This window comes from Rhinoderma darwinii, unplaced genomic scaffold, assembly GCF_050947455.1.
Source record: "Rhinoderma darwinii isolate aRhiDar2 unplaced genomic scaffold, aRhiDar2.hap1 Scaffold_4036, whole genome shotgun sequence".
Classification (NCBI taxonomy): domain Eukaryota; kingdom Metazoa; phylum Chordata; class Amphibia; order Anura; family Rhinodermatidae; genus Rhinoderma; species Rhinoderma darwinii.
In genome coordinates this window covers 32,501-43,103 of record NW_027463625.1, presented here as the reverse complement: position 1 = coordinate 43,103, position 10,603 = coordinate 32,501, and positions in this window count along the sequence as shown.

Here is a 10,603-nt window from a genome sequence, read left to right as displayed (position 1 = left end):
TGCACATTTTGTATTTTTGTGTTTGGCTTGAGATTTGATAGTTGCATTTTATACGATTTTGTATGTTCCACGTCATCCACGTCTGTGATCATTGCATGCACCTGATCAAAGTGGGTGTTTTTTGTCTTGGCTGCTGTTTTAGCCAGACATTCTCATTCCTTCCCCTATCTATGAGTAATGGCTCTTGAGAGCTAGAAACGCGTCAGAGGGAACGTATGTTTTATGTTTCTTGTCCACTGGTTGCTGTTCAGTCTAACGCTGGCTTTCTATTTTAACCAATAAAGAAGATTTTTTTCATATTCCACAACGAGTGCTGAACCTTTTCCTTCTGAATCCAGACTATAACCTTAGGTTATTATGACAGAAATGGTGAAGGTTTTCCCAGTCATTAGAAAAAAACCTTCTCCATATTCAAAATTCCTGCTGAGCACTCAGGTGTGTTATACACGGACGTGATACAGGGGGAGGGGGGAGGGGGAACCTGCTCTCTGTAGCTGCAAATAGGAAGAATTGCTGATTGGATAAGAGATCATTTCATTTATATGTCAGCTAATAGTTTCTGAAATCTCAAAATAATTTGTTTTGTTATCTGTGTGTTTGTGTTTAGAATAAAGCAATAAATATCTATCAGTATTAATCAGCGGTGTGTATTGTTACATCCGTGGTGCTGAATGACTGGAAGGTAACGTGGACCGGTGCAAAGGGACAGCTCCACACTGAATGACTGGGAGGTAACGTGGACCGGTGCTGAGGGGCAGCTCCACACTGAATGACTGGCAGGTAACGTGGACCGGTGCTGAGGGGCAGCTCCACACTGAATGACTGGCAGGTAACGTGGACCGGTGCTGAAGGGCAGCTCCACACTGAATGACTGGAAGGTAACGTGGACCGGTGCTGAAGGACAGCTCCACACTGAATGACTGGAAGGTAACGTGGACCGGTGCTGAAGGACAGCTCCACACTGAATGACGGGAAGGTAACGTGGACCGGTGCTGAAGGACAGCTCCACACTGAATGACTGGAAGGTAACGTGGACCGGTGCTGAAGGACAGCTCCACACTGAATGACTGGAAGGTAACGTGGACCGGTGCTGAAGGACAGCTCCACACTGAATGACGGGAAGGTAACGTGGACCGGTGCTGAAGGACAGCTCCACACTGAATGACGGGAAGGTAACGTGGACCGGTGCTGAGGGGCAGCTCCACACTGAATGACTGGGAGGTAACGTGGACCGGTGCTGAAGAACAGCTCCACACTGAATGACTGGAAGGTAACGTGGACCGGTGCTGAAGGACAGCTCCACACTGAATGACGGGAAGGTAACGTGGACCGGTGCTGAGGGACAGCTCCACACTGAATGACGGGAAGGTAACGTGGACCGGTGCTGAAGGACAGCTCCACACTGAATGACTGGAAGGTAACGTGGACCGGTGCTGAAGGACAGCTCCACACTGAATGACTGGAAGGTAACGTGGACCGGTGCTGAAGGACAGCTCCACACTGAATGACGGGAAGGTAACGTGGACCGGTGCTGAGGGACAGCTCCACACTGAATGACGGGAAGGTAACGTGGACCGGTGCTGAGGGACAGCTCCACACTGAATGACTGGCAGGTAACGTGGACCGGTGCTGAGGGACAGCTCCACACTGAATGATGGGTTGGTAACGTGGACCGGTGCTGAGGGACAGCTCCACACAATGACTGGAAGGTAACGTGGACCGGTGCTGAAGAACAGCTCCACACTGAATGACTGGCAGGTAACGTGGACCGGTGCCGAGGGACAGCTCCACACTGAATGACTGGCAGGTAACGTGGACCGGTGCCGAGGGACAGCTCCACACTGAATGACTGGCAGGTAACGTGGACCGGTGCCGAGGGACAGCTCCACACACACTGAATGACTGACAGGTAACGTGGACCGGTGCCGAGGGACAGCTCCACACTGAATGACTGGCAGGTAACGTGGGACAGCTCCACACTGAATGACTGGCAGGTAACGTGGACCTGTGCCGAGGGACAGCTCCACACTGAATGACTGGCAGGTAACGTGGACCGGTGCCGAGGGACAGCTCAACACTGAATGACTGGCAGGTAACGTGGACCGGTGCCGAGGGACAGCTCCACAGTGAATGACTGGCAGGTAACGTGGACCGGTGCTGAAAAACAGCTCCACACTGAATGACGGGAAGGTAACGTGAACCGGTGCTGAGGGACAGCTCCACGCTGAATGAATGGAAGGTAACGTGGACCGGTGCTGAAGAACAGCTCCACACTGAATGACTGGAAGGTAACGTGGACCGGTGCTGAAGAACAGCTCCACACTGAATGACAGGAAGGTAACGTGGACCGGTGCGGAGGGACAGCTCCACACTGAATGATGGGAAGGTAATGTGTATCGGTGCTGAGGGACAGCTCCACACTGAATGACTGGAAGGTAACGTGGACCGGTGCTGAGGGACAGCTCCACACTGAATGATGGGAAGGTAACGTGGACCGGTGCTGAGGGACAGCTCCACACTGAATGACTGGAAGGTAACGTGGACCGGTGCTGAAGAACAGCTCCACACTGAATGACTGGAAGGTAACGTGGACCTGTGCTGAAGGACAGCTCCACACTGAATGACTGGAAGGTAACGTGGACCGGTGCAGAAGGACAGCTCCACACTGAATGACTGGAAGGTAACGTGGACCTGTGCTGAAGGACAGCTCCACACTGAATGACTGGAAGGTAACGTGGACCGGTGCTGAAGGACAGCTCCACACTGAATGACGGGAAGGTAACGTGGACCGGTGCTGAGGGACAGCTCCACACTGAATGACTGGCAGGTAACGTGGACCGGTGCTGAAGAACAGCTCCACACTGAATGACTGGAAGGTAACGTGGACCGGTGCTGAAGAACAGCTCCACACTGAATGACTGGAAGGTAACGTGGACCTGTGCTGAAGGACAGCTCCACACTGAATGACGGGAAGGTAACGTGGACCGGTGCTGAAGGACAGCTCCACACTGAATGACTGGCAGGTAACGTGGACCGGTGCTGAAGGACAGCTCCACACTGAATGACTGGCAGGTAACGTGGACCGGTGCTGAAGATCAGCTCCACACTGAATGACTGGAAGGTAACGTGGACCGGTGCTGAAGGACAGCTCCACACTGAATGACTGGAAGGTAACGTGGACCTGTGCTGAAGGACAGCTCCACACTGAATGACGGGAAGGTAACGTGGACCGGTGCTGAGGGACAGCTCCACACTGAATGACTGGAAGGTAACGTGGACCGGTGCTGAGGGACAGCTCCACACTGAATGACTGGAAGGTAACGTGGACCGGTGCTGAGGGACAGCTCCACACTGAATGACTGGAAGGTAACTTGGACCGGTGCTGAAGAACGGCTCCACACTGAATAGACCAGCATGCTGCTTCAGGGCTCCGCTCACACCCGCGTCGGGGCTCCGCTCACACCCGCGTCGGGGCTCCGCTCACACCCGCGTCGGGGCTCCGTTACGATGTTGCGTCTGAGCTTTCCGTCAGAATAGAGCCCTGACCATAGGTTTCTGTTTGCATCACCATTGATTTCAATGGTAACGGACCCAGTGCCAATGGTTTCCGTTTGTTTTAGTTGTGTGTGTGGGGGGGGGGGGGGGGGCCGTTATTTTGACAGAGTCAATAGCGCAGTCGACTACGGAACGTCAAAATAAAGCCCTAACGGATATGTGACCGGAGCCTTACACACAGACTTCGGTATGATGTGACTGTTCAGGGAGCAGATAACGCAGACATTAGTACACACAGCGCAGTAAATCTATGCAGGTAATAATCTGCGAGGACCTTCTAGCCCCGCCCCCTCCTATCTACAGAGCAGATTCATCACTATTAGGGGGGATTCAGACGAGCGCGATTTGCGCGCGTGCAGGCCGCGTATTTTCTGCGCATCACGCACAGCACTATAGAAGTCAATGAGGCAGTTCAAACAGTGCGTGATTCTTGCGCAGCGTTTGTTCGCTGCGTACTATACGCGACCGGTTCAAAAACTCTGCGTATTTCACGCATCACGCACCCATTGAAGTCAATGGGTGCGTGAAAATCACGCGCACCACACGGAAGCACTTCCATGGGACGAGCGTGATTCGCGCAACAGCAGTGAAAAGGATGAATGAAAACCGAAAAGCACCACGTGCTTTTCTGTTTCCGAACATCCAAACGGAGTGTCTTTGCGATGAGCGAAGCCGGACAAGCGTACCGAACTTCACCGGGTTCGGCCAAACTCGTTTTGGCCGATCCCGGCAAAAAAATTATCGGTACGCGACGTCAGGAGATAGTCACTGTCCATGGTGCTGAAAGAGTTAAACTGTTTCAGCACCATGGACAGTGACTTGCGATCCCAAAATACATTAACCTGTAAAAAAAAACCGAAGTTCTAACTTACCGATTACTCCTGTCTCCTTCCTGCAGTCCGACCTCCCGGGATGACACTTCAGTTCAAGTGACAGCTCCAGCCAATCACAGGCCAAGCACAGGCTGCAGCCAATCACAGGCTGCAGCGGTCACTTGGACTGCTGCGTCATCCAGGGAGGTGGGGCCCGATGTCAAGAGAGGCGCGTCACCAAGGACGCGTCACCAAGGACGCGTCACCAAGGCAACGGCCGGGAAGTTCTCGGTAAGTAGGAACTTTATCTTTTTTTTTTACAGGTTTTTCGCTGTTGTGTTCGGCATTCACTGTCGAGGGTGCTGAAAGATTTAGCTCTTTCAGCACCTTGGACAGTGACGGGCGTTGACAAGCCTCATCTCTATGATGCCGGCTGCGCGAAAATCACGCAGCCGCGCATCAGACACGCATGACACACGCAGCTGTCAAATGGTTTTTGCGCTCGCAAAACGCTGCGTTGTTTGCGCGCGCAAAAACGCAACGTTCGTGTGAATCTCCCCTTAACCCCTGCCTCTCCTCATCTCTGTCTTCTGGTGAGCTCATGGGAGGATAAGAGCAATATAGCTGCCAATGTCTTGTATTTCTGCGGCTGGCATTGTATTGGGGCACTGCGGCTGGCATTGTATTGGGGGCACTGCGGCTGGCATTGTATTGGGGGCACTGCGGCTGGCATTGTATTGGGGGCACTGCGGCTGGCATTGTATTGGGGGCACTGCGGCTGGCATTGTATTGGGGGCACTGCGGCTGGCATTGTATTGGGGGCACTGCGGCTGGCATTGTATTGGGGCACTGCGGCTGGCATTGTATTGGGGGCACTGCGGCTGGCATTGTATTGGGGGCACTGCGGCTGGCATTGTATTGGGGGCACTGCGGCTGGCATTGTATTGGGGGCACTGCGGCTGGCATTGTATTGGGGGCACTGCGGCTGGCATTGTATTGGGGGCACTGCGGCTGGCATTGTATTGGGGGCACTGCGGCTGGCATTGTATTGGGGGCACTGCGGCTGGCATTGTATTGGGGGCACTGCGGCTGGCATTGTATTGGGGCACTGCGGCTGGCATTGTATTGGGGGCACTGCGGCTGGCATTGTATTGGGGCACTGCGGCTGGCATTGTATTGGGGGCACTGCGGCTGGCATTGTATTGGGGGCACTGCGGCTGGCATTGTATTGGGGGCACTGCGGCTGGCATTGTATTGGGGGCACTGCGGCTGGCATTGTATTGGGGGCACTGCGGCTGGCATTGTATTGGGGGCACTGCGGCTGGCATTGTATTGGGGGCACTGCGGCTGGCATTGTATTGGGGGCACCGCGGCTGGCATTGTATTGGGGGCACTGCGGCTGGCATTGTATTGGGGCACCGCGGCTGGCATTGTATTGGGGGCACCGCGGCTGGCATTGTATTGGGGGCACCGCGGCTGGCATTGTATTGGGGGCATCGCGGCTGGCATTGTATTGGGGGCACCGCGGCTGGCATTGTATTGGGGGCACCGCGGCTGGCATTGTATTGGGGGCACCGCGGCTGGCATTGTATTGGGGGCACCGCGGCTGGCATTGTATTGGGGGCACCGCGGCTGGCATTGTATTGGGGGCACCGCGGCTGGCATTGTATTGGGGGCACCGCGGCTGGCATTGTATTGGGGGCACCGCGGCTGGCATTGTATTGGGGGCACCGCGGCTGGCATTGTATTGGGGGCACCGCGGCTGGCATTGTATTGGGGGCACCGCGGCTGGCATTGTATTGGGGGCACCGCGGCTGGCATTGTATTGGGGGCACCGCGGCTGGCATTGTATTGGGGGCACCGCGGCTGGCATTGTATTGGGGCACCGCGGCTGGCATTGTATTGGGGGCACCGCGGCTGGCATTGTATTGGGGGCACCGCGGCTGGCATTGTATTGGGGGCACCGCGGCTGGCATTGTATTGGGGCACCGCGGCTGGCATTGTATTGGGGGCACCGCGGCTGGCATTGTATTGGGGCACCGCGGCTGGCATTGTATTGGGGGCACCGCGGCTGGCATTGTATTGGGGGCACCGCGGCTGGCATTGTATTGGGGGCACCGCGGCTGGCATTGTATTGGGGGCACCGCGGCTGGCATTGTATTGGGGGCACCGCGGCTGGCATTGTATTGGGGGCACCGCGGCTGGCATTGTATTGGGGGCACCGCGGCTGGCATTGTATTGGGGGCACCGCGGCTGGCATTGTATTGGGGGCACCGCGGCTGGCATTGTATTGGGGGCACCGCGGCTGGCATTGTATTGGGGGCACCGCGGCTGGCATTGTATTGGGGGCACCGCGGCTGGCATTGTATTGGGGGCACCGCGGCTGGCATTGTATTGGGGCACTGCGGCTGGCATTGTATTGGGGCACTGCGGCTGGCATTGTATTGGGGCACTGCGGCTGGCATTGTATTGGGGGCACTGCGGCTGGCATTGTATTGGGGGCACTGCGGCTGGCATTGTATTGGGGGCACTGCGGCTGGCATTGTATTGGGGGCACTGCGGCTGGCATTGTATTGGGGGCACTGCGGCTGGCATTGTATTGAGGCACTGCGGCTGGCATTGTATTGGGGGCACTGCGGCTGGCATTGTATTGGGGGCACTGCGGCTGGCATTGTATTGGGGGCACTGTGGTACCCTATTGTCTCAATATTACCCAGGAAATTAACAGTTTAAGGCAAAAGCTTTTTTTTCTTCTCTTTTATGCTGCAATTTATGACGGTGTTTTGTGGTCCGTAAAATACGGTAATTCTGATAAAAGTTAAATTATGACTCTGGATAACCTAGGAATGGTCGTCGCTCTCCCTCTTCCTATTTGCAAAACTTCGTTTAAATATTTGGGGATAAATGTCTCTAAAAATATTGACGACTATGTTGAACTAAATATAAAACCTCCACTAATGAAATTTAGAGAGAAGGTCAAAACTGCCACTCTCTCTTCTCTACATGGGCGGAGGTCCAATCTGCGCTGCATCCTCAGTTACCAGATGTCCTGATAAACAGTCCAGTATGGCTGAACCCCAAAATATTCTAAACAATGGATGCAATTTATAGGGATCGAATATGGAAGGGTCAAAACGCAAGACTAAGATTGAAAACCCTGCAGAGAAATAAAGAGGAGGGGGTTCAGCTATTCCAAACCCTCAGATGTACTTCCTGGCAGGCCAAATGTCTCGGAGCGGCTGGGGCTTAAATAACGGTGAGGCTATCCCTGGAAACTGGTTATGGTATAATATGGTATAATGGGGCCAGGAGTCCGGCTATGGTAATATTAGAAGCCAATTCAAACATTTTTCTGGTAAATGCCCCACTGGGGTGAAGTGAGAAAGTATCGGGTATTGGGAATGTTATAAATGAAAGAACTTTCAAAATTGGGAAGGCCGGGGAATCTGAAGGCTGGGGCGGGTGACGGAAGGGGGGGGGGGGATTAAGAACTTTCAGACTGTCAGGAATTTGGAATTAGAGACACCTGGTGTCTTCAGTATCTACAGATGGCCTCAGCCCTTAAATAGAACCTTTCACCTCCCCGTACAGGTCCAGCTGAGTGCAGCAAGTAATGGGCCGGGGGCTGCACACACCCTGGGGCACTTTACATTTTTTTCTACCCTCCTCCGTTATTTAGAGATCGATGCCGTTATATTTGGCGCCCGATATTTAAATAACCCCCTGAATGGTCAACGGGGCGTGTACTGACAAGGGGGCGTTACTATGGCTGTGACACCGTCCAATCAGATACAGACTGTTACAGCAAGAAAGAGAGGAGAGTGTGCGCGCGCGCGCTTTCAAGATCAGTCTTCTGCTGAACTGGCAAGGGGGCGTCTCTGCTACGGACAGTGTAAGAGTGGGGGAGTGCAGAGCAGAGACGCGCAGAGCCAGAGACGCGCAGAGCAGAGACGCACAGAGCCAGAGACGCGCAGAGCCAGAGACGCACAGAGCCAGAGACGCGCAGAGCCAGAGACGCGCCCCCTTGCCAGCTCAGCAGAAGACTGATCTTGAAAGCTGAAGAGTGAGAGCGCGCGCACACACACTCTCTCCTCTCATTCCTCGCTCTTGCTGTAAAACTGTATCCGATTGGACAGTTCAGGGGGTTATTTAAATATCGGCGCCAAATATAACAGCACCGATATCTAAATAACAGAGATGGGTAGAAAAAAAAATGTAAAGTGCCCCAGGCTTTGTGCTGCCCCCTCCCCATTATATGCTGTACCTGTAGGGGGAGGTGAAAGGTTCTATTTAAGGTACAAAATATAATACAATGGAATGTAAAAATGGACAACGAAGGAACCACCTCACGTATATTTAACCATTGTACGTCCTTTATTTTCCCTACATCCCCCCATTTACCCACTTGGGGTCCCCAATTCCCCATTATTTTATTGATCAATTCTCCATAGATTTTTTTAACCCCTTCCCGCCAATCGGCATTACTGTACGTCCTTTTTAGCGGGTCATTCCTGTGCGCGCTTCATCCTCAGCGGTTATCGGCTGTAATATACAGTTGACATCCCGCTGTAATGGTGGCGATCACAGTTCTCTCAGATTGCCGCCGTTTAACTCATTAAATGCTGCTGTCAATAGCGACAGCACCATTTAAGTGATTGACACAGAGGGAGGGGGCTCCCTCTGTACCCCGTTGGCCCCCCCCGTGGGGTGCTGATGGTTGCAACGGCTTCCTGGTCAGCCGGGTACGGGAGTCTAGTAGGTCCTGAATAGGCTTAACTGTCAGTTGTAAAATGACTATTACAATACAGAAGTCGTGGAGTGTCCAAACAGCCGTTTATGACCACATATGGGGTATCACCGCACTCTGGAGAGCCGCTTAACAATTTATGGGGTGTTTGTCTCCAGTGGTACAATCTGGGCACAACACATTGGACACTGAAATGGCAATTTTCAATCTGCAGCATCTACTGTGGACTAATTTCTGGAAAACCTTTGGGGTCAAAATGGTCACTACACTTCTAGATGAATTCCTTGAGGGGTGTTGTTTAATAAATGGGGTCACTTCTTGGGGGTTTTCACTGTACTGGTACCTCAGCGTAATGCAACATGGCACCAAAAAACTATTTTGTAAAATCTCCACTCCAAAAACGAAATTGCGCTTTTTCCCTTTAGACCCGTGCCGTGTGTCCAAATAGCCGTTTACAACCACATATGGGGTATTTCCCTACTCAGGAGAACGTGTGTAACACATTTTGGGGTGTCTTTTCTCCTGTATTCCTTGTAGAAATGAAAAATGATGAGCTAAATCTACAGGTTATTGGGGAAAAAAATTTTTCATAACATCTGAGGGATCAAAATGCTCACTACACCTCTAATTTAATTATTTGAGAGGTACAGTCTCCAAAATGGGATCACACCTGGGGAATTCCTACTGTACTGGCACTTCAGGGGCTTTGCAATCGCGACACGGCACCGAAAAGTATTCCAATAAAATCAGCGCTCCAAAATCCACATATCGCTCCTTCCCTTCTGAGCCCTGCTGTGGGTCCAAACAGCCGTTTATGACCACATATGGGGTATTTCCATAATCGGGAGAAATTGCTTTACAAATGTTGTGGTGTTTTTTCTTTATTTCTTGCAAAAATTCGAAAATTCTATGTTTTTTCCAGAAAAAAAACCAGTAGATTTTCATTTTCACAGACTAATTCGAATAAATTTAGCAAAAAAACACATATGGGGTCAAAATGCTATCTATACCCCTAGATAAATTCCCTGAGGGGTGTAGTTTCAAAAATGGGGTAGCTTTTGGGGGTTTCCACGGTTTTGGCCCCACAAGACGTCTTCAAACCAGACATGGGGCCTAAAATATATTCTAATAAAAAAGCGGCCCCAAAATCCTCTTGGTCCTCCTTTGCTTCTGTGGCCGGTGTTTGTCCATTACCGCACTAGGGCCACATGTGGGATATTTCTAAAAACTGCAGAATCCGGGCAATAAAATATTGAGTTGTGTTTTTCAGGTAAAACTTTGTGTTACAGAAAAAAATAAATAAATGAATTTTGGCAAAAACAATTAAAATGGTACATTTCACCTCTACTTTCCTTCAATTCTTGTGAAACGTCTAAAGGAAAACTTGAAACACTTCCTGAATGCGGTTTTAAATACTTTGAGGGTGCAGTTTTGAAAATTGTGCGTTTCCAATATATGGGGCTCACAAATCCACTTCAGAACTGAACTC